This window comes from Triturus cristatus, chromosome 1_2 (genome assembly GCF_964204655.1).
Source record: "Triturus cristatus chromosome 1_2, aTriCri1.1, whole genome shotgun sequence".
Lineage (NCBI taxonomy): Eukaryota > Metazoa > Chordata > Amphibia > Caudata > Salamandridae > Triturus > Triturus cristatus.
The window spans coordinates 901,273,873-901,301,176 of record NC_140580.1 but is presented as its reverse complement, the minus strand read 5'-3'; the positions used below and the strand labels follow the sequence as shown (position 1 = coordinate 901,301,176).

The 27,304-nt window shown below is 46.2% G+C and overlaps 2 protein-coding genes across 11 annotated transcripts in view; one reads left to right on the top strand and one right to left on the bottom strand.

The window, feature by feature from the left end:
• INTS11 (integrator complex subunit 11) overlaps nt 1–424 on the bottom strand; it is a 167,337-nt gene extending 166,913 nt beyond the window's left edge. The window contains exon 1 of the mRNA XM_085624103.1: nt 269–424. The gene's annotated coding sequence lies outside the window, so the exon portion shown is untranslated. The remainder of the gene's footprint in view (nt 1–268) is intronic.
• A 591-nt stretch (nt 425–1,015) lies between these two features.
• Nucleotides 1,016–27,304, top strand: part of CPTP (ceramide-1-phosphate transfer protein) — a 148,877-nt gene continuing 122,588 nt past the window's right edge. For 4 of the 10 annotated variants that reach the window (XM_085609608.1, XM_085609598.1, XM_085609605.1 and 1 more), the window contains exon 1: nt 1,152–1,334. The gene's annotated coding sequence lies outside the window, so the exon portion shown is untranslated. The other 6 variants (XM_085609604.1, XM_085609602.1, XM_085609607.1 and 3 more) reach the window with 5 other exon arrangements.

Genomic DNA, 27,304 nt, shown 5'->3' with positions numbered 1-27,304 from the left:
TGAGGACCCAAAGTCGATCTTACGTACTTCTATAACTTACTATATTACATTACGACTGGTATATATTGCACAAATGCTACCAAAAGCGGGCATCAGCTTCAACTGGTGCTAGTGACTTCAAGCCCATAGCTTTCCTCTGAAAGTGCGCTACACAAAACACTTTTTCGAAACAAGCAAAGCGACTGAATTGATTTATACTAGTTAACTTTGCTGTACCTCTTCCTCAACAGCCCACCACCCTTACAGATTCCGTAGATTTCTTACTCACATCCAACGATAGAAGTGATCTTCCTATCACCTGCACTTCCCACCACTCTGCAAGCATGAAGCACATCTGTACATAAACCTTCCGGTCTTCCGTTAACTGATAGGCTAAAAAGTATGTTATTGCAGTTCGTTTAAGTGTCGTCACTTGAAATTGGAGAAGAAGCAATTGTTACAGGATGATGGCAAATATGTATTATTTCATTGGTTGTGGGACACTGCAGCATGTACCGTGATCTGGGATTGGCTGAGGCGTTCATGTCGGTTGTGTATTGGTGGTTGTAGGATGGAAGTATTCCAAGTTCACCTGAAACTTTTGTGTTGCTCCTGCAAGCATGACTGAACGTCAAGCTCCTGCAGAGATACAGCCTCTAGTGAATAACTATGTAGTGTTTTAAGTGCACTAGTTTCTCCTGAAAGTGCTTTTGCGATAGATAGTAGAATGCTCACCAAGACAGGCTTACGTTTGAATGGTATTAGGTGTGCACGTAGTACCTTTAGTGCTGTAGACTTTGGAATGCTTTGTACTTATATTATGAGTGACTTCCTTACCCTTACGACTCCTCGTCCTGGCATATGTCCGCTCATCCGCTGTGGGGTGTGCTAAAAGCTGCTATGTTTTCGATGGTGCCAAATTCTGTCGAATTAGGCACACGCCCAAGAAACAAATTTGAACCAATCAACAATGAGTAGGAGAAGACGGAAGTAAGGTCGCAAAGGCGATCGAACGGTGACTTGGAGGAAGCGCAGCTGTGATTGGTTCGGTCTGCGGAATGGCGGAGCTTTGGGTTTATGTGGACATTGTCCTGCCGGTATGACACGCACACCCAGATTTGACATTTCCCTCAGCAGCAGCAGGTAGTGAATGAAGCTAGTTAGGTGAGTCACACTCTGCAACGGTGGTAGCTCCCTCCCGACGCTATTTGTTTTTGCTCAAGGAAACCTTTTTAAGGCACAGGGCATTCGGTGGTATTTTGGGGACCTTGGACAGTGGAAGGGTTTGAGGGTTAAGGAAGAAGGGTGGTCCTTGGCTTCTTTGGACGTGCTTTGAAACGATCGCTATTTTACAGGTAGGGTAATCAGTTTGAACTGCGTTATATAGAATGATTATAACTTAGGTCCAGTCTGCAATTTTTCATTGTATTTTATTGTTAATTTATATAGTGTAAGCCGGTGGGAAATACAATAGGCTACGCAGTCCTGCTCTTTTCTGTCTCAAAATGTTCCTCTTTCCTCTCGACACATATGAGTGAGAAGGTCCAGAGCGAAAAGGCAATGCTCTTTGAGAACAGCAGATTCTTCAAAGATGGGAGTGATGGCTTCCTATAGTGCGAGGTGTTGTTATTTAGGAGTGGTAGTTTCCTGAGAGTTAGAAAGTGCCTCCCCCATGGACATTGGCTTGCTCCTGGTTAGCCAGAGGTATATACCCCCTGGACAGTGGAAGGATCATCTAGAACAGTAGGTGGCTACTGTCCTGTGGACAGTGGTAGGATTTTCAATAGTGGAAGGTGCCTCGTGTAATCTTACTTTTTTGGCTAGTGGAGGGTGCATGCTCCCTGACCAACGGCAGAGTTGTGGCCAGTGGAAAGTCCTTGTCTCCTATACAATTGTTAGGTCCTAGATAATGTGATGGTTTGTCTTGAGGGTGGTGCTTTTCCGTAGACAGGGAGAATTCTGGGCAGTTGGAGGGTCTAATTCCCGTGGACAATGAGACTGTTTCAGACATTGGACAATTGGTGTGACCTGCTTCTGGAGACAGGTAGGGTCATTATACAGTGTACATGTTTTGGCACCACCAAACAGTGGAAGAGTTACTGAACTAACAGGCAGGGCCTAAACTCGGTGGTTCGCAGTGACAGAGAAAGTACACAATTGTTTTCTGGAAAGTGACAGGGTCTAAGGACTGGATGCTTTAACCCGTTCATTGATTTCAGAAGTTTGTGTGACCGAGCACCCTAAAGTGTGGTCTGCTGTAGGGTTATTTATATATATTCCAAAGCATACCAAAGACGGAGGCTGAAAATCCTGTACAGACAAGGTTGTAGGAGAATGATTACCACGCAATTTTGGGTGTGAATTTGCTCAGCCGAATTTATGGGGGCAGTTTCTATGCCCTTGAAGGGAACCGAAGTCAAATCGGGAACCAGTGTCCGGCGTTGCTCGGTAAGGAGGCATTATTCATTTTTTCAGTATTGCTTATTTGGAGGACTTGAGATTTGTTTTACATCTCCTTTAGCCACGGATGCTAATTAGAGGTAACCAGTGGTAGGTAGTTGCTCCTACCCCTGGCAGGCTCTATTATTTGCTTGGGTCTGCCCTTTCTACCGTAGTTTCTGGGTTCAAGAAGGACATTGAGAGTCACAACGGCTCTCGGAGCCCTGTCGACTTTCTGTCGTAGTCACTCTAAGCCCTTCATCAGCACATAGGGGACTGTTGCGGCACAAATTTTGGGACTGTAGGTCAACCTTGTGATTTTTTAAAAATGTTACTATTATTCTTATTTGTTTTTTATGGGAGCAAAGGGTGTGTGATCTTCCGCTACCACTGGCGTTTTGCTGAATCTACTGTTCTTCCCACCAATCAGAGAGAGCTGTTTTAATACTTTTTTCTTAACAAAATAAAAAATGAAAGATTTACATTGAGACATTAATTTTGCTTCACAAATTTAATGGACGGGAGACTTGAGTGTATGCAGTTTAGTGTTCTTCACTAATATTTTGTTGGTAAGAAAATCCAGCTAGCCATGTCACTACCTTTTTAAAATTGCCTTATCAAAGGAAAATGGAGCCACATAGATAAAAGGATTCTGAACCCCTTCTTTAGACGGTAGGTGAATTTGGCCCTTTCTGTTTTAATGTATGTCCTGCTTAGTTCTGTCCACAGAAAAAGCCCTCTGCTTTTCATATTGTTGGTAGAACATTTTTTATTAAGTTGGTATTTTAAGTGTCAGAAAATTAATAGTAGCTGTTTTTTGTTATCTCGGCGACACAAAACCAACTAAATGGCTAGCCTTCCTGTACTACACCTCTCCTAACCACAATCCTCTTTGGTTTAGTCATCAGTGACACTAGAAGGAGAGAATAAGAGAATGCCTTCTTCATATTGTATCTTATAAACTGAATGTTCCCATTACACTTAAACACTCCTGATGTAAAAGGGCTTGCAAGCTTGGACCATTCCCCGTTAAAATGATGTGGAGAATCATAGGGTTTAGTTAGATGCATTCTTTATATTATGCAACTTTATATTGTTGATGCACATCAGACTGCCTCCACATATTGTACTACGGGGCCGGCGGTGGATACTTCTGTCTATTGACATTGGAGTATACGGAAATTGCATCTATAAGTAAATGTTCTATTTATCAGCGCAGCGTGCACCAGTCTAATCCATATGTGAATCCTACAGCTGTGTTTGTTGAGTGCCTGCAAATTACAGCAAACTTCTCTGCAGTTTCAGCCCTGAACAAGGAGTGCCTGTTTCTGTGCATTGAGTCACCTTATTGCAGACACACCCTTCCTCCACTTTTGTCCACATTCCAGTCAGAGATAATACATTTTAAATATTTGACTATCCTTGCCCAAACTGGCGGTTTCAAAACCCATAATTGACTGGAATGTTGCCATTCCTGCGAAATACAGATGGAAGCAAATGAAAAGCCTAAAAATATACACACAAGAGGCTTGTGTTCTTCTGCAGCGTTGTAATATTCGTGTTTAGGTTACATTTAAAAACACCTTTGCTTTTGTTCTCGTGGTGTTTTGCCCTGACAGTAGAACAGCGGCCTTCCTAAATCACTTTTTGGGACATATTAGACAATTGCTTCAATTTTTGTATGATCAACTGTGAATTATCAGATTTTAGTGTAATTGCATGCAGAAATATTAGTTTTCAAAAATGTTATGATATTGCCATCAATTCTCCCAACAAAATTAATATAAGCTCATTTAGTTACTTGAAATTGAAGTAACAATTGTCCTTTCATTTCGAAAAATGACAGCAGATGGATCAAATGTACGTTATTTTATTGATTTATTTTTTATTTGCTTGTTTTATATAGCTTTGTCCAGAGAAATTGGGTGACTGAGCATTTTAAGAGTGAGCACTTGCATAGAACATGTAGAAAGAAAGTGGAGCGAAAGACTCTTGCAACAAGCATGTTCTAGGTTACAGGGGTGACCACTACATATAATAAGTTTATGTATAATATAACCAATGTAATTAAACTGAGATCAGATAACGGCATAAGAATGGATAGCAGTGTCACGCAGGTAAAAACAAGCAGTGTATCAACTTTCTTTGTGGCAGTACCTGCAACAATTACAAATAAGGTATTCATCGGCTCAGTAGTACTTGATTGAGCTATATATGCCCTTTTTAATGAGAGGTGCTGCTGGAACAACAGATTTTTCAGTTCTGTATTTTGAAGGTGTAGAAAGTCTGTGCTGATTCTAGGAAGGATGACATACCAGACCATGGGAGCACCGCCCAAAAAGGAGTCTTAATATCTTTGCCTTTTTCAAGGGTTGGATCTTGAGAAGCAAGTTGTATGCTCTATGTTGTTGGTTTTGGCCCTCAGCAATGTCGGTTGTTAAAAGAGCTTGGTCTAAAGACATCATGTTTGTATTTTTCTCTGCTCGCCCGGCCTGCAGTTCAGATTCTGCAAGTAACTCTGATACAAGCCGTGCAATTTTGGTGGCTTTATTCACCTGTATTTTACTCTTCCTTGCTCCTTTGTATGTGCAAGACATTTAATGCCAGGTGACAAGTCAAAGGTCTTCCTTCTCCTAGGTAAACTCCTTTTTTGAATAATAATATTCTTTTACCCCTTTGGATTGCACATCCATAAGTGGTTACCTGCTGATGAACTACTGGTGTGGATATGCTTTCATCCTCCTGCAAGAGCGTATATGTCTGGAATGGGCATAGTGTAAATTGTAACATGGCACCAGGATAGTCCAGCAGCAGGAAGCAGTGTGCCTATTGTGGGCTACAGCCTGCTTTGAATCCAGACCATGCATCCATTTATCCGACGTGCAACACGATTAGCTCACACCATATATTCAACTACAATAACCCTCAAATCTTCTAAGGCAGGGGTACTCATAGTACGGCCCGCCGGCCGCCAGCGGCCTGGCAAGCCTTCCTTGGCGGCCCGCGGACCTTGCCGACATCATATGCTTTTGTATATCGCCGGTTGCGAGCTATGGGGCCGGGCGATTCTTTTAAATTACATTCACTTGTTAATGAGGCTTTGTTGTACTTCACCTCTTCTTAGCGCCCCTGCATCTCCACTCTGATTGAGTGGAGATGCAGGGGCACTAAGAAGAGGTGAAATACAACAAAGCCTCATTACCAAGTGAATGGTCTTTAAAAGACCCGTGAAGTACTTGGGTGCGGCGGCTGTGTGCGCTCTGTCCACTCTGTGCCCCGCCCCGCCTCCCCTCTCATCGCGCCGGGCTCTTGCGCACCTTGGCGGCGAACTACGGACGGGAGCAAGGCAGACTCGGTAACACGTTCACAGGCTGCTCCAGATGACCGCGCTTTTAAAAGCAAAGTGAACTAAGTGCAATTAGGAGAATTAGACACAGCAACTGAACTTACTTCTTTGGGGCAACAAGCGGGCCCCACTGCCGCCCGCACTTGTGGACTCCTGTGGCAACCAATGCCACAACACATTCTGGCTCTCACCCTGAATGGTGACAGTGCGCGGAGCTGAGGGCAACCACTCCTGCGGTCGCGGGCCCGTGGTTCACATCAATCCTAAACGGAACTAACTAAAAATACCGCCGCTGTGCGAGCGGCTCTTCCAGGTTGGCAGCAGGATTTACTTTCACAAGTCTGCCCCTGGAAAGATGATAGATCGGGATCATCACGCTTAAAAGGAGTTCACACTTTTGCTTCATACCCTTCATCGTTAGTCGGTTGTTTCAACTTGCTTCGCACTCCAGGATGAGAGCTAACCCATGTGTAGGCAACATAACCTAGTGTTAAGTAACTTACAGAACAAGGGCCTCTAATAGCACACATTAACTAAATGCAAACATAATAAAATGCCACCCGTTCGCGCCGCAGCCCATTTGTTCGCACTGTGAATGCTGGGAACAGAAGTAGCCATTGGGCAGCCCGCGGGAGAGGGAGGTAGGGAGACAGAGAGAGAGGGAGACACAGAGTGAGTGAGACAGAGTGAGTGAGACAGAGTGAGTGAGACAGAGAGGGAGGGAGACAGAGAGGGAGGGAGACAGAGAGGGAGGGAGACAGAGAGGAAGGGAGACAGAGAGGAAGGGAGACAGAGAGGAAGGGAGACAGAGAGGAAGGGAGACAGAGAGGAAGGGAGACAAACAGAGTGATGGAGACAGAGGGAGAGAGAGAGATAGAGAGAGGGAAGGAGACGGAGAGAGAGGGAGAGTGATAGAGAGAAGGAGAGAGCGAGAGGGAGGGAGACAGAGGGAGGGAGGGAGACAGAGGGAGGGAGGGAGACAGAGAGAGGGAGGGAGGGAGACAGAGGGAGGGAGACAGAGTGATAGATAGATAGATAGATAGATAGATAGATAGATATGTGTGAATGCCTGGTCTGGTGGCTCAGTGGACAAAGGCGTCCGCTGCAGGGGCCTGTGTTCAACCTCATGGTCATAGTTTTTTTCCCGGTCTAGCCCCGCCCCCTTCCCCACTGGCCCCACCCCCACCGGTGCAGCCCTCAGCCAGAAACCACACTGTAAATTTGGCCCCGAGAGAAAGTTTGTGAGTACCCCTGTTCTAAGGTAAAGAGATGCCCTATTAATTATCCTTCCTCGCCCCTTTTGCAACAATCAAATGGAAGAAGCTCACATATGTGGCACTCGGGTATATTGAGTCTGGTTACTCTGCCACTACATCTTCTATTCTGCCACTTAGTCTGTACTACTTCTCTCTGCCTCCTAGAATAAATGGGCAATAATATTAGCCATTCATTTTCCCACTTCTGCTCTCATGACCATATATTTGCACCTTCATTCATCTCATAGCCCCTTTTTTTCTCCATTCATCCAGAACCCAGTCATCCACGTTGACACTGAGAGGCAAATCTTTGTCTTCATCTCCACTTCCACTCACGTTTAGGTCTTTAATGTCCCCTAGATCATCATTTCTACTCAGAAAATACTTGTTAATACATTACTTTAATCTTCTGTCAGCATGACCACTGCAACAGCATTCACACTGGTCTTCCTCCCTTGTAATTCCAGTATCTTGAGAAGGTACTTTGTCACCAATACATGCAGTGTGTCACCAACCACCTAACGCCATGCAGGTTTACTGTCCTTCTGCAACAGATGTTTACACATTTCTGATCTCCTGTTTAAACTCTGTCTGCTACCTAGAACACACAAGCTCACCGAGTCCTCTCATCTGTTGGTAAACTCGGTGTGGCACTTCTAGATTCATGTCGTTCTCCTTCATGGCTTTCAATAATGGAATCCACGGGAGGAGCTTAGCGCTTGACCAAGATGGCCGCGTGAGCCTTGAGCTCCCGCGACCCTCGCGCCCTCCTGCAATTATCCTGTCCTAAATCCTGGTTTTCATGCACGGACTCCTGCAGATGAGTCACAGCTGGGGCGATTGACGTTATCCGGGCTAAGATCGCCCACCGGGAACCGAAGTTGTGCATGGCGGAAGATTGCGGCCTACCTCCGAAGGATGCCAGGGGCTCGCGTTGGCAGGATGCCCGGCCAATAATTGAACAACAGCGGCCTTGGGAGGTGTGAACGGGCGGACGGGTGCCGCTGCACTTTCACTTTCGCTTTCTCGCCCTTTGTTTGCTCTGGCCCGGGAGTGCTTCGTGCCGATCCCCTGATATCTGGAAGACCTGCTCTCGACCCTGGCTGGCTGTTGAAGTTCTGGTTGACCCTGTTTCCTCTGGCTGAGCGAGGGACGTCTTTTTGTAACTGACCGCCCTGCAGTTCGAGACGTCGACCAAATCGGAGGTAGACAAGCCGAAGTCTAAGACTACCAGGCGGGGAGGCTATACCCAATCCAACAATATGGATCGCTATGCCCAGCAGAAGGGATCGCCTGGTGGATCGGGACAGTCGCTGGAAGCACAGAAGGCCGATCCATCCCCAGCCTCGGAGTTATCATTGCAGGATATCAAGGGGGCGATTGATGGGATGCAATCATCGATTGGGCGACAGTTCGAGACCCTGGCGCACAAGGTGGACATGATTTTGGTTGATGTCAACTTGATTCGCGCGGACCTGGGCAAAACCAATGAGCGGGTCAAGTCCCTGGATCTCAAGACCACTGGCCTCGCGGATGACGTCTCGGAACTCCAGGCTGAGGTTCGCAAGCTACGGACCGCGAATGACCTCTCCGCCCGCCGGCTCGAAGACTTTGAAGGTCGGGCCCGGCGCCTTATTGGGGTCCCGGAAATTTCGGAGGAGCTCTCCGTGGATTTACTCGTCGAGGACTTGGTGGTGAACCATCTTGCGCCTAAGGGCCTCGGCAAGTTTTTTGCGGTTGAGCGGGCTCACCGAGTGCCTGGCGGAAGGCCTAAGGTGGGAGTCCCCCCGCGACCGATTGTCGCCCGGATCTTTAATTTTCGAGACCGAGACGCTATCCTGCAAGCATCGAGGGTGACAGGCCCGGTGCCTTTTCAGAATGCCTCTGTGAGCTTTTATCCTGACTTCACCCAGATGGTGCAGAAGCAAAGGCAGAGTTTCCTGGGGGTGAAGAGGCGGCTTAGGGAGATGGACCTGAAATATGCCATGCTTTTCCCCGCCAGGCTACGTGTGGTGTATGAGGATCGGACTTTCTTCTTCGAATCGCCGGACATGGCAGGGGACTGGTTGGATGCGCTCCCGCGGCGCCAGCCCGGCGGGGACCGAGTGGTTGGAGCGGAAGGCGACCGGGATGGACAGGAGTGATACCTCCGGTGTCGGTCTGTTTTGACTCAGCCCCGGACAGTGACTAGCACCCTACTGCAGTGATGGGAGGGCGGCGGGGGGAAGACAGGAGCTCTTTCCTCCCTTGGGGTACTTTTTGTAGATTTGTTTTTTGATAGGGCGACAGGCACACTGCAAGTTGGGGGGGCTTTGCAAGCTGACGCAGGGGTGCAGGGAGGGGGGGATTTGGGATGTTGGGGTTGTTGTTGGGGGTTTTTTTTCTTGCAAGGCGTAGTAATTGTTGTCAGTATTGTCCGATTGTGGTTCTCCGGGGGGGGTGGAGGTCTCTTTGTGTTTGGGGATGGGGGGTAGGGGCTTAAACATAATTAGCTGGAATGTTAATGGCTTAGGGGATCGTATTAAACTGGGGATAGTCCTACAATTCTTGAAACGGACCTCGCCAGACGTGGTCCTCTTGCAGGAGACCCACCTTATAGGGAATACGTGTTATGCACTTAATAGAAAGGGTTATAAATTCATTGCTCACTCGGGGTTCTCCTCGGGCTCCAGGGGTGCGGGCATACTTGTTAGAGCTTCCCTACCATTTGAGGTTGACTCCACCATTGCTGATGATAGGGGGCGCTTTGTGGCTGTGGCGGGGAGGTGGGAGGGCAGAACGTTGGTATTGGTTTCTGTTTATGTCCCTCCTGCCCTGCAGGCCTCCACGTTTGCTGATCTGGGCAAGGCCTTGTTGGAACTCCCTGAAGGGATGCTGGTGGTGGGAGGAGACTTCAATGCGGTTGGATCTGGATTGCTCGATAGGTACCCGCCCAGGGACACCGGAGGGGCTCAGAAGTGGCTTCCCGACTTTATAGATACTTTTGGCCTGGTAGACTGTTGGAGGCTACGGCACCCCACTCAGAGACAATATACCTTTCACTCCGGGGCCCACGGTAGTCTCTCTCAGATTGATTACTTGCTCACTCTGGCTGCGCACGCCTCATTGGTATCTGAGGCTAGGCACATGGCACGGGGTATATCCGATCACTCGCCGGTGTGGGCCCGTTTGGATACTGGCCGGGTAGTGGGGGGGCTGGGTGGCTCCCATTAACCCTTGGTACTTTCGTGACCCCAAGCTGCGCAGTGCGTTGCTGAAGGCAGTTGATCACTATTGCCAGGATAATCAGGGTTCAGTTGAATCTGCGGTGTCCTTGTGGGAAGCGTTTAAGACCGTATTGAGAGGGGAGGCCCTTTCCTTGGTAGTGGCCGCCAAGCGGCGGAGAGACGCCGAGGTGACGCAAGTCGAGGACGAGATTGCGGCTTTAGACGTGGCCTTGGAGGAGGAGGTCGCGGCGGCCACACTGCATAATTTGAGCCTGAAGCAATTGGAATACAGGGATTTGGTGACGAACGCTGCCAAGACCCTCAATAGGGAGCAGCAGGGTCGATTGTACGATGTCGGTGATAAGGCCGGGAAACTGTTGGCATGGTTGGATAAAAAAGAGCGTGTTAATCGAGTGGTGCCGGAGTTGTCGATGGATGGGGGAGAGGTTGTCACTGACCCCGACGGTATAGTCCAGTGTTTCTCGGACTATTTTCGTACGGTGTACACCTCGGTTTCGGATAGGCCGACTGAGGACTCGTGCGACCTTCTGCGTGATATTGCTCTGCCCTGCCTTTCTGCCATAGATAGGGATGACCTCGATGGAGATATAACTGTTGACGAAGTGGCGTGTGCTATCCGTGCGTTGCGCTCGGGTAAGGCCTCGGGCCCAAATGGTTTGCCGATTGAGTTGTATAAGCTTCGTCCGGATAAGTTGGCTCCTCACCTGCGCGCCATGTTCGTGGAGGCGCGGGTGAACGGGTCTCTTCCGCTCGATCAACGACTGGCGACGATTGTGGTAATACACAAGGACGGTAAGCCCCGGGATAAGTGTGGTTCCTATCGGCCGATATCACTTCTTAACGCCGAGCCGAAAATCCTTGCCAAGATCCTTGCTAACCGCCTGGTCCGGGTGCTTGGAGACTTGATCCACCCGGACCAGTCGGGCTTTATCCCGCACCGTAACACTGCACTGAATCTTAGACGCCTTCATGGAGTGATTGCTAGGACGGGCACGATGCGAGAGCCGGCCATTGTGGCGGCCCTCGATGCCACGATGGCTTTCGATACGGTGGAGTGGGCATACCTGTGGGCTGTGCTAGCCAAGTTCGGCTTCGGGCCTAGCTTTGTAGGCTGGGTGAGGCTGCTTTATGAGGGGCCCCTTGCTAGCGTCGTGGTGAACGGGTGGGCGTCGGCACCGTTCGAGCTCGGGAGGGGCACCCGGCAGGGCTGTCCCCTGTCGCCGTTGTTGTTTGCCCTTGCTCTTGAACCGCTAGCGGCGTGGATACGATGGCACCCGGATATACGTGGGATTCGTTGGTCGCCTGACCACGAGGACCGTATTTCGCTTTATGCCGACGATATTCTGTTGTACCTCACCTCGCCTAAGAAATCTCTCATAGTGGTTTGTGACGTTTTGACTTCTTTCGGTAGGAACTCTGGTCTTGTTATTAATTGGGGAAAGTCATACTTGTATGTCCTGTGTGGCGATGTCCCGCCTGTTCCGCGAAACTGCTCCATCCAGATCGCCCGGCAGGGCTTTTTATATTTAGGGATCTATATTTCCACTGACCCCACTTTACGATACGAGCAGAACTTGCTCCCTCCCTTGGCACGTCTGCGGCGGGACGTGGCGGGCTGGCGGCGGTTGCCGCTTTCCCTCCTTGGCCGCGCCGCCCTGTTTAAAATGATGTCTCTTCCCCGTTTCTTCTATGCCTTGCAGAATACCCTTGAATTGGTCCCGGCCAGTTATTTCCGAGAGGTCGAAAGCCTCCAGCGCGCGCTATTGTGGGAAGGGCGACCGCGCATAGCGATTGCTAAGTTGACGCTTCCGTGGTATGACGGGGGTATCGCGCTTCCAGACATTCGACGTTATTATTGGGCCACCCAGTTGAGCGCGATTAACCATGGTGTCTATGGTCCGGCGCTGAGCCCCGGCTACGCCATGGACCGGTGGTTGCTGCGCGGGGGCAATTACCACAGAGCGTTGTATTCGAAGTCGTTGGACTTAGCCCTTACCGGGCCCACTAGGGTGGCCGTGCACGTGTGGAAGGTGGCGACAGATTCACTGGGCTGGAAGGGTAAGCTTACCCTTGCCACCCCGTTGTTTGACTCCGATATCCTGGGAAAGCTTTGGCATACAAAAGGGTTTGAGAAATGGGACCTGATCGGTATATCCAGGGTTGGAGACCTTTTGGTTAAGGGTAGGGTGAAGTCATTCGAGGAGCTGCAGAAGGAATATGAGCTAGGGAGCACGGAGTTCTTCCGATACGCTCAAGTGTGTCACGCCTTGCGGTCAGCCCTGGTAGAGGGGGAGACGGTGCCTGAGTCCTCTCCGTTAGAGGACCGGATCCTGGATGGCCATATGCCAGAGAGTACGATCTCCCTCATTTATAAGAAACTAATTAATGTTCGGGCAGATCTTCTTCTAGGGTTGCGCGATCAATGGACTAGGGATGGCCTCGAATTAGATGATGAGGATTGGCAGTATGCAGTCTCTTCTCCCAAAGAGGTCGCGATCCCTGCGCGCCTGCGGCTGGTGCAGCTTAAAATACTCCATAGAGTTTATGTGACAGGGCCTAGGCTGGTCCATATGGGTTTCTCTGAGGAGGGCTTATGCAAGAGAGGCTGTGGTTTCGTGGGCACCTTCCTACATATCATTTGGGAATGCGGTGCGATCATGGAGTTCTGGAAGCGAATCCACGATGTGATGGGGGAGGTGACGGGCATCGCCATGCAGCCGGAGGCGCGGTGTTGTCTCCTGAATGTTTGGGGCCCTACTGAACACGATGCGGCACAAACTCAGTGGGTGACCCTAGGGAACATGGTAGCTAAGCGCGACATCGCTCGCCTGTGGGGCTCTGCTAGGCTCCCTACATTGACAGCGTGGATGGAAAACATGGATTGGAGCATGTTTAGGGAGAAGACAGTATATTGTGCTCGAGGGCGCCCCCGGAAATGGCACACAGTATGGGGGCGATGGAACCAGTATAGAGGGGGCATATGCCTGCCCCCAGACCCCGACCCGCCTGAGGAGCAGCTCTCCCCTTAGCATTCTTTCCGGCTTTGTAGTCTTTGCTGGTATGTGTCTGCCTTCTTGAGTCTCTGCCTTCCCCTCCTTTCCCTTACTATAGATCTGTGTCTGATGGACGAAATGGGGCTCGCTCCCCCCTGATGGGAACCCTTTTTGTGCTTTTAGTACTTATCGCCTTGTTTGGGTTTGGGTGGGTGTTTATTTAAAACAGAACCTTTTTATTCTCCTGTCAGTGAAATGTGGACGCTCGCTTGTGTTGTGTTTCTAAAGCTGCCGTACCTCCGGGTTGTCGGCTGAATAGCTGTGTCCCTGACTTAAAAGAATAAAGGTTTTTAAAAAAAAAAAATGGAATCCACTAACCATGGATCATAGCTCCATAACAGTCCTTTGTACTGTCAAGGTTTCCCCTAAGCCTCGCCTTCCGTAGACTGGGCAAGGAATGTCTGAAGAGAATGTTCTGGTGAGTGGCAAAGGTGTTGGGGCAAAACCCCAGGCCCTTTGTAACTCAAAGCCAATTGGAAATTCCTGGAGGTGAATATTGCCTTTCGTCCTGGAATTACAGAAACAAGATACAACAGAGCCTGCTGAGCTGAAAAGTCCCGCAGTTTCAGTTACCAACATTTAGGGGGTAACATCTGCTGTGCCTCAGTCCATCGCTATTTCTCATATCACTATTAGGGAGTAACTCTAATAGCCGTAGACTATGGATGTGTGTGCAACTTGATGTGTAGACGTGGTGTCAATAATTCTGGAGACCCTTGCGTCTCAGGTGGGCGGCATGCTGGTACAATCTCACAGGCTCTTATGCACATTTACAGCACCAGCAAAGGGGGAATTAGTGCAGCATCTGCTGATCCAGAGGCCCCTGGCACTCTCAAGCAACACAGCACAGTCTCCACAGCAGTTCCTTGCAGAATCACATGCCATAGCTGCTTTGATCTGAAAGTAAGATGGTTCTTTACACGCCAGGCTGTCTACATATGTCAATTTTCCAGTTGTAGCCATTACAAAGTATTTCCCTCTATCCTGCAGTATATTATGATCCTTCAGAAGGGTTCACCCAAGTGTCCTGCCACTAGTATCGGCGTTCACTGCCCCAGTGAAGAGTGCTCTTCTAAGGCAAATAGGTGAACTCTGAATAACACAAAATAATCACTCCAATGTGCAGTTTTCTTCCTGGTGTTGTTCAGTTCCATGTCAACTAGTTTCCCATGGAGTATTGACATTCTAATTTCATTGGGGATGGCGGCATCCTGTAATGGCCACTTCATTTTGTATATTGGAAGCAGACAACTTATGCCAATCCAGGGCTGTTCCCAAGCTCTTGGTTCCTCAGCAGCTCACAGCAAAAGTTACAAGGGATGAACAGGAAGCTCCTATCGTTTGTGTAGGTTGTAGCTTCTGCATGCGCTTTGATACAATTGCTTGCTCATGTAATGCACCTCTCAGTCCCAGGCCGGCCTGCTGGAACAGGTATGGCCAAGACTGGTTGAAAACAAAGATTCTTCAGCTCCTTTGAAAGGTATGTGTGTGGAAATGTGCTTTTCAATTAGCACACCGGTACAGGGGTCACCCTTCACTGTCCACGGGTCCGTCGACCAACAAAATAGAGATTGGCACTGAAGCTGTAATTCAAATATCAAGTTTATTAATCACTCATGAGTGGGACTACGTCCACACAGCACTCTCAAGTGCTGCCTGAGGTAGTACATTGAAGTCTCAGAACACAGGCCTTATATACAGCTTTTTCTGCACTGGTAAGCATGTGGATACAAATAGAAGGTACAGGCCTACACAGGAATAGTTACCGACAAACATGGGCAGATGGGAGATCACTTAGTCAGCAAAGTGGGAGGGGGAACAGAACTGTTTACAACAGCAGAAAATGATTGACAGTTGAGTCTGAGACCAGGTGTTCTGGCAGCTACAAACTCTTAGCATGCACATTGCTTTTAGCTGAGCCAGGATGTCAACTAACATAGACAGCACAGGCAGGGAAAAGACGAGCAGCAGAGGATGGGAGAATTAAAAAGCCAACAAAATGGATGCCACAACCAAGATGGCTTCAGCATATGCTAACGGAAATTATTTCAGATTTCCACAGACGACCCTTTTATCATATGCTGAAGACATTTTCTTATGCTTTTGAGGGAATACGAAAAATATCGTTTATATCGTTTATATCGATCTTCATCATTTCGTATACCCAGCAGTTGGTAACGTTCGTGGCATTGTGTGTATGGTGCAACATCTGAATGAAAGTGTTATTGAGGTAGGGCATTCTGTGCTTCTGCTCATGATAAGGAAGAGTAAAATAATGGTGTTCAATGGGGACAGGAGTAGTAGCAGTCAAAAGATTTCGGACAGGAGCTACTTCCTCTACAATCCATGTTAGAGCAACAATAACAACAGTCAAAGTGAGTCCAGTAACAATCATTGTTCTTTTGCTACAAACTTTTACAACAGTCAGTTTCTTCTCCGCAGGCATATTCATTTCGTCAACAAACATTAAAACAGATGGTGCCCTAAGGTCCTGGGCAGGCGTTGGTTTCTTCACTAACATTGAGACTAATCGTCATTAAAAGACTACGCCCCTTTGAAGTTAGTCTTTGACCGCCCAGGACAGTGGCTCAAACAGTCTTTTTCAGCAATGAAGTGTATTTCTTCCTAGGTCGCAACTGATATCGGGATGTGCCAGGAATCGTGTGGTCCGGGAAGACTTCCTCAGGTCCTTCAGGTGACATGGCTTGTCCTTTCTCGGTGACCAGGATATCGTGGTGATCTGCCAACACAGCTGGGCCCACTGGGTCTTGCAACACTTTTCGACAGTGTGTCGCATGGTGCCAGTTTTTCCGGTTCATCACTCGAACTGCAGTCCTGGTAGCCAGCAGCACTTGTTCGTGGGCCTCGCCACCTCGGTGCTAGGGAGGTGGTCCTCTGGAAAGATTTGATCACCACGAAGTCGCCAGGGCATAAGTAGTGGCCCTCACCTTGCGACCTGTCTGGAAGAGTCTCCGGAACCTGTTGATAAATAGAAGACAAACTGTCAGTCAACTGGGACAAATAGTCATTCATCAATACATAGAGGACATCATGTATAGGGTGTGGCTTAGGAATCCCCCAAATATTCATTGCCCTTCCAAAAACCACCTCATACGGTGTGAGGCCAGATCGTGTATGTGGTATCGATCTAATGGATAGCAATGCTAAGGGCAATGCATCCGGCCATTTCAAAGATGTGGAAGCCTGTATCTTAGCCAATTTCAATTTCAGAGTGGCGTTTTAACGTTCCACTAGTCCTGCTGATTGTGGGTGAAAAGCAGCATGAAACTTCTGCTTAATTCCCAATCCTTTCATGAGATACTCAACAACTTGCCCAATAAAATGGGGTCCTTTGTCACTCCACAAAATTCGGCAAATGCCGAATCGGGGAAAGAACTCCTTTAGGAGCACCTTTGCTGTCGTAAGAGGTGTATTATCTTTCGTAGCGTATGCCTCCACCCATTTACTAAAGGCACAAACCACTACCAAGACATACGTTAGGTTGTTGTAATGCTCAAACTGTATGTAATGCATTTGTAGGACCTCAAAAGGTGCAGTAGGTATTTCAAACCCTCCTGTAGGAGCTTGTGTTCCCTTTCCAGGATTATACTGGAGACAGATCAGACAGGACTGGACTATTTTCTTAGCCATACCGACAATCTCTGGATGATCCCAAACTTGCATAAGTTGCTTTGCTATTGAGGATGCTCCAACATGTGCCGGCCCATGTGCCATGTGAATCATAGGGTGTAAATAGGCTGTGGGTAACTTCCATTTGGTAATTTCTTTATTCCTCCAACAGCCCTCATCATCCAATGCTCCCTTGAGGCAGATTGTTGCATGTCCAGCATGTCTTGCCTGGCATCATGCCAACGTTCAGCCTGTGATTTAACTACATACATAGATGTGGTACTTCGTTGCATTGCAGTCTCTCGAGCTGTGTGATCCGCAAAGGCATTGACTGCTCCTATTTTATCGGTCACTTACTTGTGTGCGCTACATTTAACAATTGCCACTTTCTTAGGATAGGTCAAGGCAGTAAGGAGATTGTCTACTAATTCCCCATACACTATTTGTGTCCCATGTGAAGTGAGAAAGCCTCTTTCTTTCCAAAGCTGCCCGAAGTTATGCGCCACGCCAAAGGCTCATTGGTTATCAGTGTAAATGTTAACAAGCCACTCTGTACTAAGCTCACATGCTCTTGTCAGTGCTATCAACTCCGCTGCTTGAGCTGACTTCTGTAGGATACGAGCTGTCTCAACTACTGTCTGAAGTGTTGTAATTGCATAAGCAGCAGACGTCGTGTCATCAGGCAACTTCAAGCAGGACCCATTGACCCACAATTCTCCAACAACACTAGAAAGTGGTGTATCTTGTAGGTCAACACGACCCTTTGTTTGTTCTTCAGTATGAGGTATACAGTCATGTAACTCTTGTGACTGAGACTGAGTAGCTGTAAGTGGCAATAATGTAGCAGGATTCAAAGTAAAACATCTTTTCAACGTGGAAGAGGGGCCAAAAGTGTCAATTCATATCCTGTCAAGTGGCCACTTGTCAGATGCTGTGTCTTTCTTTGATTTTACAAGGCATCGACTGAATGAGGTACTAACACAAACAATCTATGTGACAAGACTATGCCCTCACTCTGATGTATGGACACAGCCGCTGCCGCTCAAAAGCAAGCAGGCAGTGCGCGGGCAACTGGATCAAGGACAGCTGAAAAATATGCACAAGGACGTTGTTTATCATTGTGTGTCTGTGTTAAAACACAGAGGGCACAACCTTCCCTCTTGTGTACATAAAGTGTGAAAGTCTTAGTGTAATCTGGAGTTCCTAATACTGGTGTTGAATAAAGAGCTTGATGTAGCTGTTGGAAGGCATTCTGGCATTCAGTAGTCCATGGGAGAGGCATTGGAGTGTCTTTAGTCAAAAGGTCAACAAGTGTTTAATAATGTACGAAAAGCTAGGGATACACTGCATACAGAAAGAAGTAAGGCCAATCAATGCATGAACATCCTTTTGAATACGGGCCACAGTAGTATCTAAAATTGTCTGAATGCGGTCTTGTGTGAGTGCATGTCCCTCCTTAGACAGGAGGTGACCTAAATAGGTAACCTGCTGTCTACAAAATTGCTATTTCTTCCAAAAGACTTTGTGATGATGAGAGGCAAGATATTATAATAATGACAGTGTTCTTTCTTTACACTGTTCAGGGGTATCGGCAGCCAACAAGATGTCGTCGACATATTGAATAAGAGCCACCCCTTTCGGCACAGGAAAAGAATCAAGCTGCCTTTTCAATGCCTGACTTTAAATGCTAGGACTCTCTGTATACCCTTGTGGAGCTCTACAGAATCTGTATGATCTATTATTCAAAGTGAAGCTGAACAAATAACGGCTGTCAGGGTGAATAGGTATTGAACAAAATGCATTTTTCAAATCTATGACACTAAATGTAGTGGCAGTAGGAGGAACCATAGTAAGGAGTGTCATAATGTCAGAGACTACCGGGTATTGGGGCACTACAATTTTGTTAACCTCTCGTAAATCAGTAATGAATCTGTAAATCTTAGTATCAGTGTCTCTTTTCAAAATGGGAAGGATAGGGCTATTACAAATGTTATAAGGGACTTCTTCCACAACCCCCACCTTGATCAAATCCTAAACAATGTGCGTCAATGCTTCTTTGCCTTCCCGAGATATTTTATATTGGGGCAGTCGAGGCAATGAAGCACCTTCCTTCACTTGAATATGCACTGGTGGAATAACCATTTGTCCCACATCAGTATTTGATGTAGCCCATAAAGTACTAGGTAACGATGCCAGAGCAATATCTTCTTTAATGAGACAAGACCGGTCAACCGTTGGATAGTTATTATTTAAAATAACACGCACACCTTCTGGGGAACAACATATTGTAGCACGAAAAAATGTAAGCATATCAATGCCCAAGATATTATACGGCGTGGTAGGGAAAAGCAAAAATGGACATGCTGCAGTGAATTTATCAAGACTAAATGCAAGTGGCTGTGACAGTGGGCTAGATGTAGGTGTCCCTTCGAATTCTATCGATGTTATCATTGCGCCAGACAGGGGAGCCCTACGAACCAATTTGTTAGACAGAGCACTACGAGTAGCTCCTGTATCAACCAGAAACTGATCAGTAGAGCCCAAGACATTTGCATCAACATAAGGACCTTTCTGATCTACTGGGACCTCAACCGGTTCCTTTCCCCATCCTAGGCATTCCTATGCATAATCAGAATCCCCAAGACCATCCGCCAAATAATCAGACATTTGGTATTTATTTCTTCTATCAAAGGTATTAGAATAATTTGGTCCGTGTTCAACTGCCTCAAACCGGGGCTGAGGTCCTATTCCTTCCCGATTTCCTGAATTCCCTAGGTGTCCTCTCATTCCTCCTCTACCCTGTTGATACTGCTGACCTCGCAAAAGGGGCCACTCAGAACGCCAATGCCCAATCTCTTTACAATAAGCACACTGATCAGAAGACAAAGTTGATCGAGAGAAAGGGGGTACACCAGGGGTATATACTGCACGTCTGCCTGTAACACCACCTCTTAATGGTGGACCATATACTTGAGCCAACATACCTTTTGTCTTTAAATCCTTTACCTTCTTATCCTCTTTGCCTTTTGCTTCCAAATCCCTCCGCTCATAATACTGGGCCATAGTCAAAAGGGAATCTGGGGAAGACGTCCACGAACTTTCACTAGCCTTAAGGCGACTAGCTATTTCTGGCAACATGTTAGCGACAAATTTGTCGACGAACAAATGCTTACCCGTGTCCTCTGTCAATGACTACCCACTAAAGTCATGGAATGTCTCTTCAAATCGTGTAGAGAAATCAGAAACTGACTCATCTGCTTTCTGTTTACAAGACGCTAACGTTGTCCAATCTATTTTCTTAGGGGGTATGAGAGTTTTTAACTTAGTTACAATAGCTTTGAGAAGATCTAATATCTCCTGTTGTGGTTTCTGCGCAAGCTCTCTAGCCTCATCTATTTCTTCTAAATGCACCCAAGTATCACCATATGCTACATTATCATCTATTTTCCGAATTGTTCTCCACATATCAGGGGGCAAAATAAGTCCAAAAAACATATTGAAAGTTCCATCATTTCATTGTTTATAATCAGAATTGATATCATTGGGCTCTAAGTTTTTAGAAACGTTTCTAAAACCAAGTATTGCCTCCCAAGTGAACTTCTCTGCAAAATATAACTGCTCTAAATCCTTCCAGTGCTACAAGGTCTGAAGCAGAAGTAGTCCCACGAGCTTCTTTGCGAGCAGTGGTTCTGATAGTTGCCTTTTCATCAGTAGTCAAAGTAGAACGAGTCTGCCGCCCATCTTGCTCATCCACGTCTTTATCATCAGAAACAAAAATGTTCTTGTTCAGAATGTTCATTCTCAGGGGCAGAGGAAAACGTATACGGGGGCGGAGGTCGCTCTAACAAGATGAATCATCCTGAGGTTTATTAAGTATGGGATAAATGGGGCGCCTAATAGGGTACTGGCCAGTTACCTCTAAACGACGCTCCCGTTCCTCTTTTTCTTTTAATGCCTTCATCTCTATTTTTTAATTCCAACGCTATTTGATATATCGTTTTTCGCATTTCTTTTTCTGCTATAGCTTCTTCTTTCCTCACTCTCTCTTGCACTTCTTTCTCCCACATTCGTACACAATCAAACATATCTTGTCGACTTTTTCTCTTGAATAAACACTGTTCTACATATTGAATATTTGTAAAGTCAAATGACCCATTCACAGGCCATCGTAAATCATGATCCTTTTTCGTATATTTGTTCCATAGTGTACTATACATTATGGAGGAAATACCGTATTTGACATGCATATGTCTATTAGGTGTCCCCTCTGGGGGAGCCGGCTGACTTCTTTCTAAATCCATAGTGGTACCACCAAGACAGCAACACAACCTACGGAGTGTGCATGCTACCAAATGTTTGTAAAATATTACTTTTCCAAATTATTCAAAAGTAGAGAAAAATCTCCACATTACCTGCCTTTATCTTTTGCAAAAAATAAATCAAACAAACAAAACCAGAATCTTAGCCAAGCAAAACAAGAGTGCCGCTTCAGCGACCTTACCAAACAAGAGTCTCCAACCTCCAACTGCCAATCTCTTGGTCGACCTAATGGTCACTGCAAAAATAATGCCAAAGGATACCTCAGTCGGGACTGGCCAACACCTGGAGGGTCCAATCGAGAACACCGGAAAAGTCACTTTGGCTACAAAGACAAGGCTCTCCTCATGCAGGATGTCTCCTCAGCAACATTCCACTATTCCGTCAAGGCCACTCCTTTGGATGGCCGGGCCTCTGATGAGGACCCACGTGTCGGGCGCCGACTGTGGAAATGTGCTTTTCAATGAGCACACCGGTGCAGGGGGTCACCCTTCACTGTCCACGGGTCCGTCGACCAACAAAATAGACATTGGCACTGAAGCTGTAATTCAAATATCAAGTTTATTAATCACTCATGAGTGGGACTACGTCCACACAGCACTCTCAAGTGCTGCCTGAGGTAGTACATTGAAGTCACAGAACACAGGCCTTATATACAGCTTTTTCTGCACTGGTAAGCATGTGAATACAAATAGAAGGTACAGGCTTACACAGGAATAGTTACCGACAAACATGAGCAGATGGGAGATCACTTAGTCAGCAAAGTGGGAGGGGTAACAGAACTGTTTACAGCAGCAGAAAATGATTGACGGTTGAGTCTGAGACCAGGTGTTCTGGCAGCTACAAACTCTTAGCATGCACATTGCTTTTAGCTGAGTCAGGAAGTCAACTAAAATAGACAGCACTGGCAGGGAAAAAGACGGGCAGCAGACGATGGGGGAATTACAAAGTCAACAAAATGGATGCCACAACCAAGATGGCTTCAGCTTATGCTAACGGAAATTATTTCAGATTTCTGCATGTGTATCCAAAATGAGAGACCTATACTTTTGGCTTTATAGTGGTTTCTGCAGGGTGGGGGGGGGGGGGGGGAAGGTGAGCAGCACAGGGGACTACCTTGCATGGAATGGGAAATAGTAACTCTGACTATCACTAACCTTATGAAGCATCCTACAACCATAAGGACCTTGTGCATAAATAGTGTTGTGTAGTTCCTATAAATCTATATAGGATGTGTGTGTTTAAACAACATAAACTGTGGGATAGGTGTCCATACTGACTCCAGACACCACCACCAGATACGTTCACCTGTATACCAGCTAGCTCACAGTGCCACCATGAACTCCCTTTACCAAGGAGTGAATAGTTTCTGGCAACTATTGAACATGGCAACCCTGACCCCTCAGGGACCGTGGAAACAGTACCGTACTTATCGCTCAGTCACTCCTGCTCACTTTGTCTCAGAGAGATGCACAGAATAAACAATGGGGACATTTTCAATAAGCATTTATTGAGCCAGCGCCATTCTAGTGTAAAATATGTTTGCTGTACCAACCATAAGACCGAAGTAGATAGAAACAATGTTGAGCACCAAAAGAGTAAATGGATGGTAGATTTCTACCATAGTGTTAAAACAATAGATATACATAGGTATATAGATACATGACAGTAAATCAATGTACTCCTACGATATTAATCCTAACTAGATGTTTCTAAATGCACCTAGCATGTATGTAGGCGTATAGCCAAGATTCCCCCTAGGATAGAACCAACCCCATTACCTGGTGTGAGAGAATGAAGGACCCCGTCTTGGTCTAGAACTGACACCCTGTAAGGGATGTCAGACCACTGTGTGCAGGAACTCTATGTCTCGCGCCAGTGTGTCAGCATGGAAGTCTTCCTCCCCTAACTCTCTCAGTAAAGGTATGGTGCTTATATACCCAAAAGGTAGCCTCAGGTATTCTGCCTTGCTGTGTCATGTCGGCCGAGGATGATGAAAGGGATGACCCTTATACATAGTTCTGATGCAGGAGATGGTAGTCCCTTTGAGATTCTGAGAATCCTCATGCAAAATAAATGAGGCTAGGTTTTGGAGAAAACCACACAACATTTTTTATACGGCACCTAACTAGATAAAAGGTCAGCAGAGACCCGTTATGTGGTACAATGGCACGGTAAATGTAGGTGAAAGGTTAAGTGGCTACCCAAGCCTATATTGGGGGACATTACAAATCATAACAATAAGGAGAACCCAAAACTTGTGGTATTTCACTACTTATGTATTCAAGCACTACATACGCCTCTTACACTTATGGAGAATTGGATGGCACACTGAAGACCCACTATCCAGATTTACAGATGGAGCGAGAGCCAGTAAAGTGTTCCTCGCTAGGTTACAAAGCGACTTTGGATCATCTGCTGCTCATCTGATACTGGGTTGGTGAGGATTGGAAAATGAGGAACAGGATGGTATATAGCTGCTGCGTCAGTACTTTCTACCCTCTACAGAGACTCCTAAATGATCTATTGTTCGCATTTGCACCAGAAGGATAGGGCCCCTGGAGAGTGCGCCAATGGACTGAAAATGCCGTTGCTTCTGTATGTAATACAGTACAAGAGCAAGATTTGGCAATCACTGTTGACCAAATGTCTTTAGGTGGGTTAGGGTATTTGGGCAACCTCTTACCTTAGATCCGTTGAGTGTTGGCCCCAGAGAAAGGTAGCATATCGGGTAAGCAGTAAGAGCTAACTCTCTGTAAACAAGAGTTGGGGATGAGAGGAGTAAGCCCCTTAGATAATCAACAGACTCGGAACTTTCCTTCTTTCCTTAGGGATGACCTAATTAGATCTTGGGGAATAACATGGTCAGATGGGATTTATGCTCCAGGATAGCTTATACGACCAGACCAGAGGCACTCAACATCCTCTAATACCAGTTTTCTCTAAACATTTTTGTGAGACATAACTTGTACCTGATGTACGTGAGTCATTACCCTGCATAAGTCTTAATAGTAGTTTGGTCTTTCTAGAGAGACCAAGTTAAACCCGGTATTTGTAAAGCACAAACTAATCACCCCTAAAGGTCTCAAGGCGCTTGGGGCCGTCGGGGAGATTAAGTGAGCTATTGCCCATAGTCACATGATGCTGAGCTGATCTGCCTCCGGGGCTGATGCTTGAACCGTGAGACCCGCGTTCCGGAGTCAGCCGCCCTGGCTGCTGCGCCACACCTCTCCCTTGTATTCCTAACTATAAAAAAATATTCCTCCAGATTATATATATTGACTTGGTCCGCTGAATATTCATGTAATAAATAGATACTCCTAGTTCAAAGTTAATCCGTGATTGTAGTATGCATGTTATTTCTAAGGTGCATACAAACAATAATCACATTCTTGCTACCCCAATTGCACCATCATGCGGTGCTATATTTCTTAAGTATTACATTTGTACGGAAAGTTAGTTATTGCAAGTAGAACACTTTATTTAACCAAGCCACAGTAAAGAGTAGCACGAATGGTGCCTATTAATAAAGCCCACTTCACAAATCAAATGCTTGCTTGGTGCTGTCAAATGGAGAACCAAACTAGACAGAAAATCTTGTTGTACAGCACGCTACTGTAAGAGAAGGCGTTAAAAGGACCATTTCCATTGTGAAACATGCTTGTTGCCACCTCAGGATATCCAGAACGATATCTCGAGGCAGCCGTGGTAAGTACCTCCATGCACTACTTGTCACTTTAATTTCCATCTCATTGCCAATTAGATTCCATTGCTATTTGTGAATTCTGAGCAGAGTTGTGTAGAACGATAAGAAATGTCTTCCTGGACACTGTCAGTTAAACAGATTTATCAGAAAAACATTTATTTTCTTTAGTTATTCCAAAAGTCACACTAGGTTTTTTTATTTTTCTTTCTTTTTAAAAGTTTTCATCAAAGATGACAGTAAACCGAATTTATCTGTATAATGTGCCCAAGACATATTACTTTACAGTAACTCACAGTACACTCTCTTTAGGGTTACACTTTTGTTTTAACCTTGACTCGTCCACAAACTGCGACTCTCACTCGCACCCATTTCCCCCCAGTTCTCTCCCGAGGCACCTTGCTAAACCTTTTCGCAATTCACTACTGTCATATTCCGTTCTTGAATGTTATCATTTTCCAGATCACCTCTTTTATCCTTTGACTACTCCTCTCCCACATCACTGGCATACTTGGATTCTTACCCAGGATGACCATGTTGGGAATAAGGAGCGAATTCTAATTGCTTCTTTTCAACTCCTCATTTCCACGAACTTTACCAATCAGAACATTTATGTAAGCCCATATCTTGGAAATCTCAACTTGACCACTTAACGCTGTTGGTATTGTTGATTTCCCTTTTATCACCATGGTACATCCTCGTCCAGGTTTTCATGCCCACTTCTATTCTCCTTGTGTCTTTGCGATCAATGTTGATGAGTACGTTGCCAGTACTTTCCTCTTTTACCAGTGTAGACATGTATTTATTATGACTCTTACCCCACATCAGTTCAAATGGTGCACAGTATGCTTTGAACTTGTTCTGCTCCTCTGTACTTTATGTCTATGTTAATAGTTTTATAGAGCAGAGCAAAAACCCATTAGGGTGTCATGGCCTGAAGAAATGCTGAAGAGACCTTTGCGGAACACATTAGATGGTTAGAGACAAAGCCAAACCTTGAGAGCTTTTCAGAAGGCTGCACGATCAGTAATCAGGCAAACCAATAGAGGTAGGCATTTTCAATGCATAGGTGGAAGGTAGAAAAAAGATCGGCAACCCTGTCTTTGGCGTCCAAACCGAAGAATAGACAGTTGAGTGAGGAAGAAAGACCAGAGAGTTCTCAAGGATTTGTAGGGTGCAAGCTTAATCTTGATAAAATACATGCTTGGACCACAATGCGCTTAAAGTAAAGGTTAAGAATAGAAACATTTTGCAGAGCAGGAGTAGTTGGTAGAAGCAAGTAGATGAAAGCTTGCTAGCTTGGGCATAGAAAGAGTAAGCTTTTGACTGAGCCAGAAGCCCAGATGTCGGACTCCGTGACAGGTGTTAAAAGCGAGCAGAGTACATCTATTCAACATTTGGAGGACTAGTACTTGCGCCATACAGTGCCAATTTTAGTCTCCGCTCACCTATGCCCCTATAGCTGCATTGCTATATAACTGTATGGCAGCCTCAGAAAAAGAGGGTAATGTATGTGAGGGAGTAGCATTAGGGTCTTGGGTATGGGCTAAACTGGTGGTGACCCCTTCCAGACAGCAGGTCTAAATGGAATGGGATCAAGTATATTAGAAGTGGCACTGTACTCATTGCCACTCGCCCTCCTCATAATGCTACAAGCATTGGGATTAATTGATTTTAGCCCCCCTGCACAAACTAAGTTAGATTCGAAGGTCTACTCCACAACGTTGCGGCTGGAATATGCACACTCTTTCCATCTGGCTTTTTAGTGGCTTATTTGTTTAATCCCTTCTTGACTGATCAGCACAGTAAGCCATAGTACACTTCAACTGGTAAGTGGCACCAGCAAGGAAATAGGCTTGAAATAGCCTGATTGTAGAAACCAGACAGATGATTGTGTCACACAGGTAGAACAAGGAGTAGAGGTCATATCGCTGCACATTGTAAACGATGGGAACAACCGTAAAAATCCTCAGAGTGTAAATAAGTCTTAGGAGGAGAGAGGGAGGCGTATCTACTGCAAAATAATTAATAGTAAGACGCAGGGTGAAACTAAAATAGCTAACATGGAGAGTACTGGGGAAGAGAAAGACAATATGAAATCTGGCAGTAAGGTGACAAGGAATTTGTCGGATTCATTACATCGTCAAATGGAAGTCAGTTCAACCAAAAAAAGACAAAAGACAAAGCAAGAGACAAAGACCAAACCCATTCAATGCAAACTCATTTAACTAATGAATTCTTAAAACAGGACTCAAAGAAAATCAAGCAATCCAATAGCTATTCAGACTAAACAACAAGTGTTCTTCATTCACAAAGTCATCATTCCAGGGCGTAACTTAAACTATGGTGGTGAA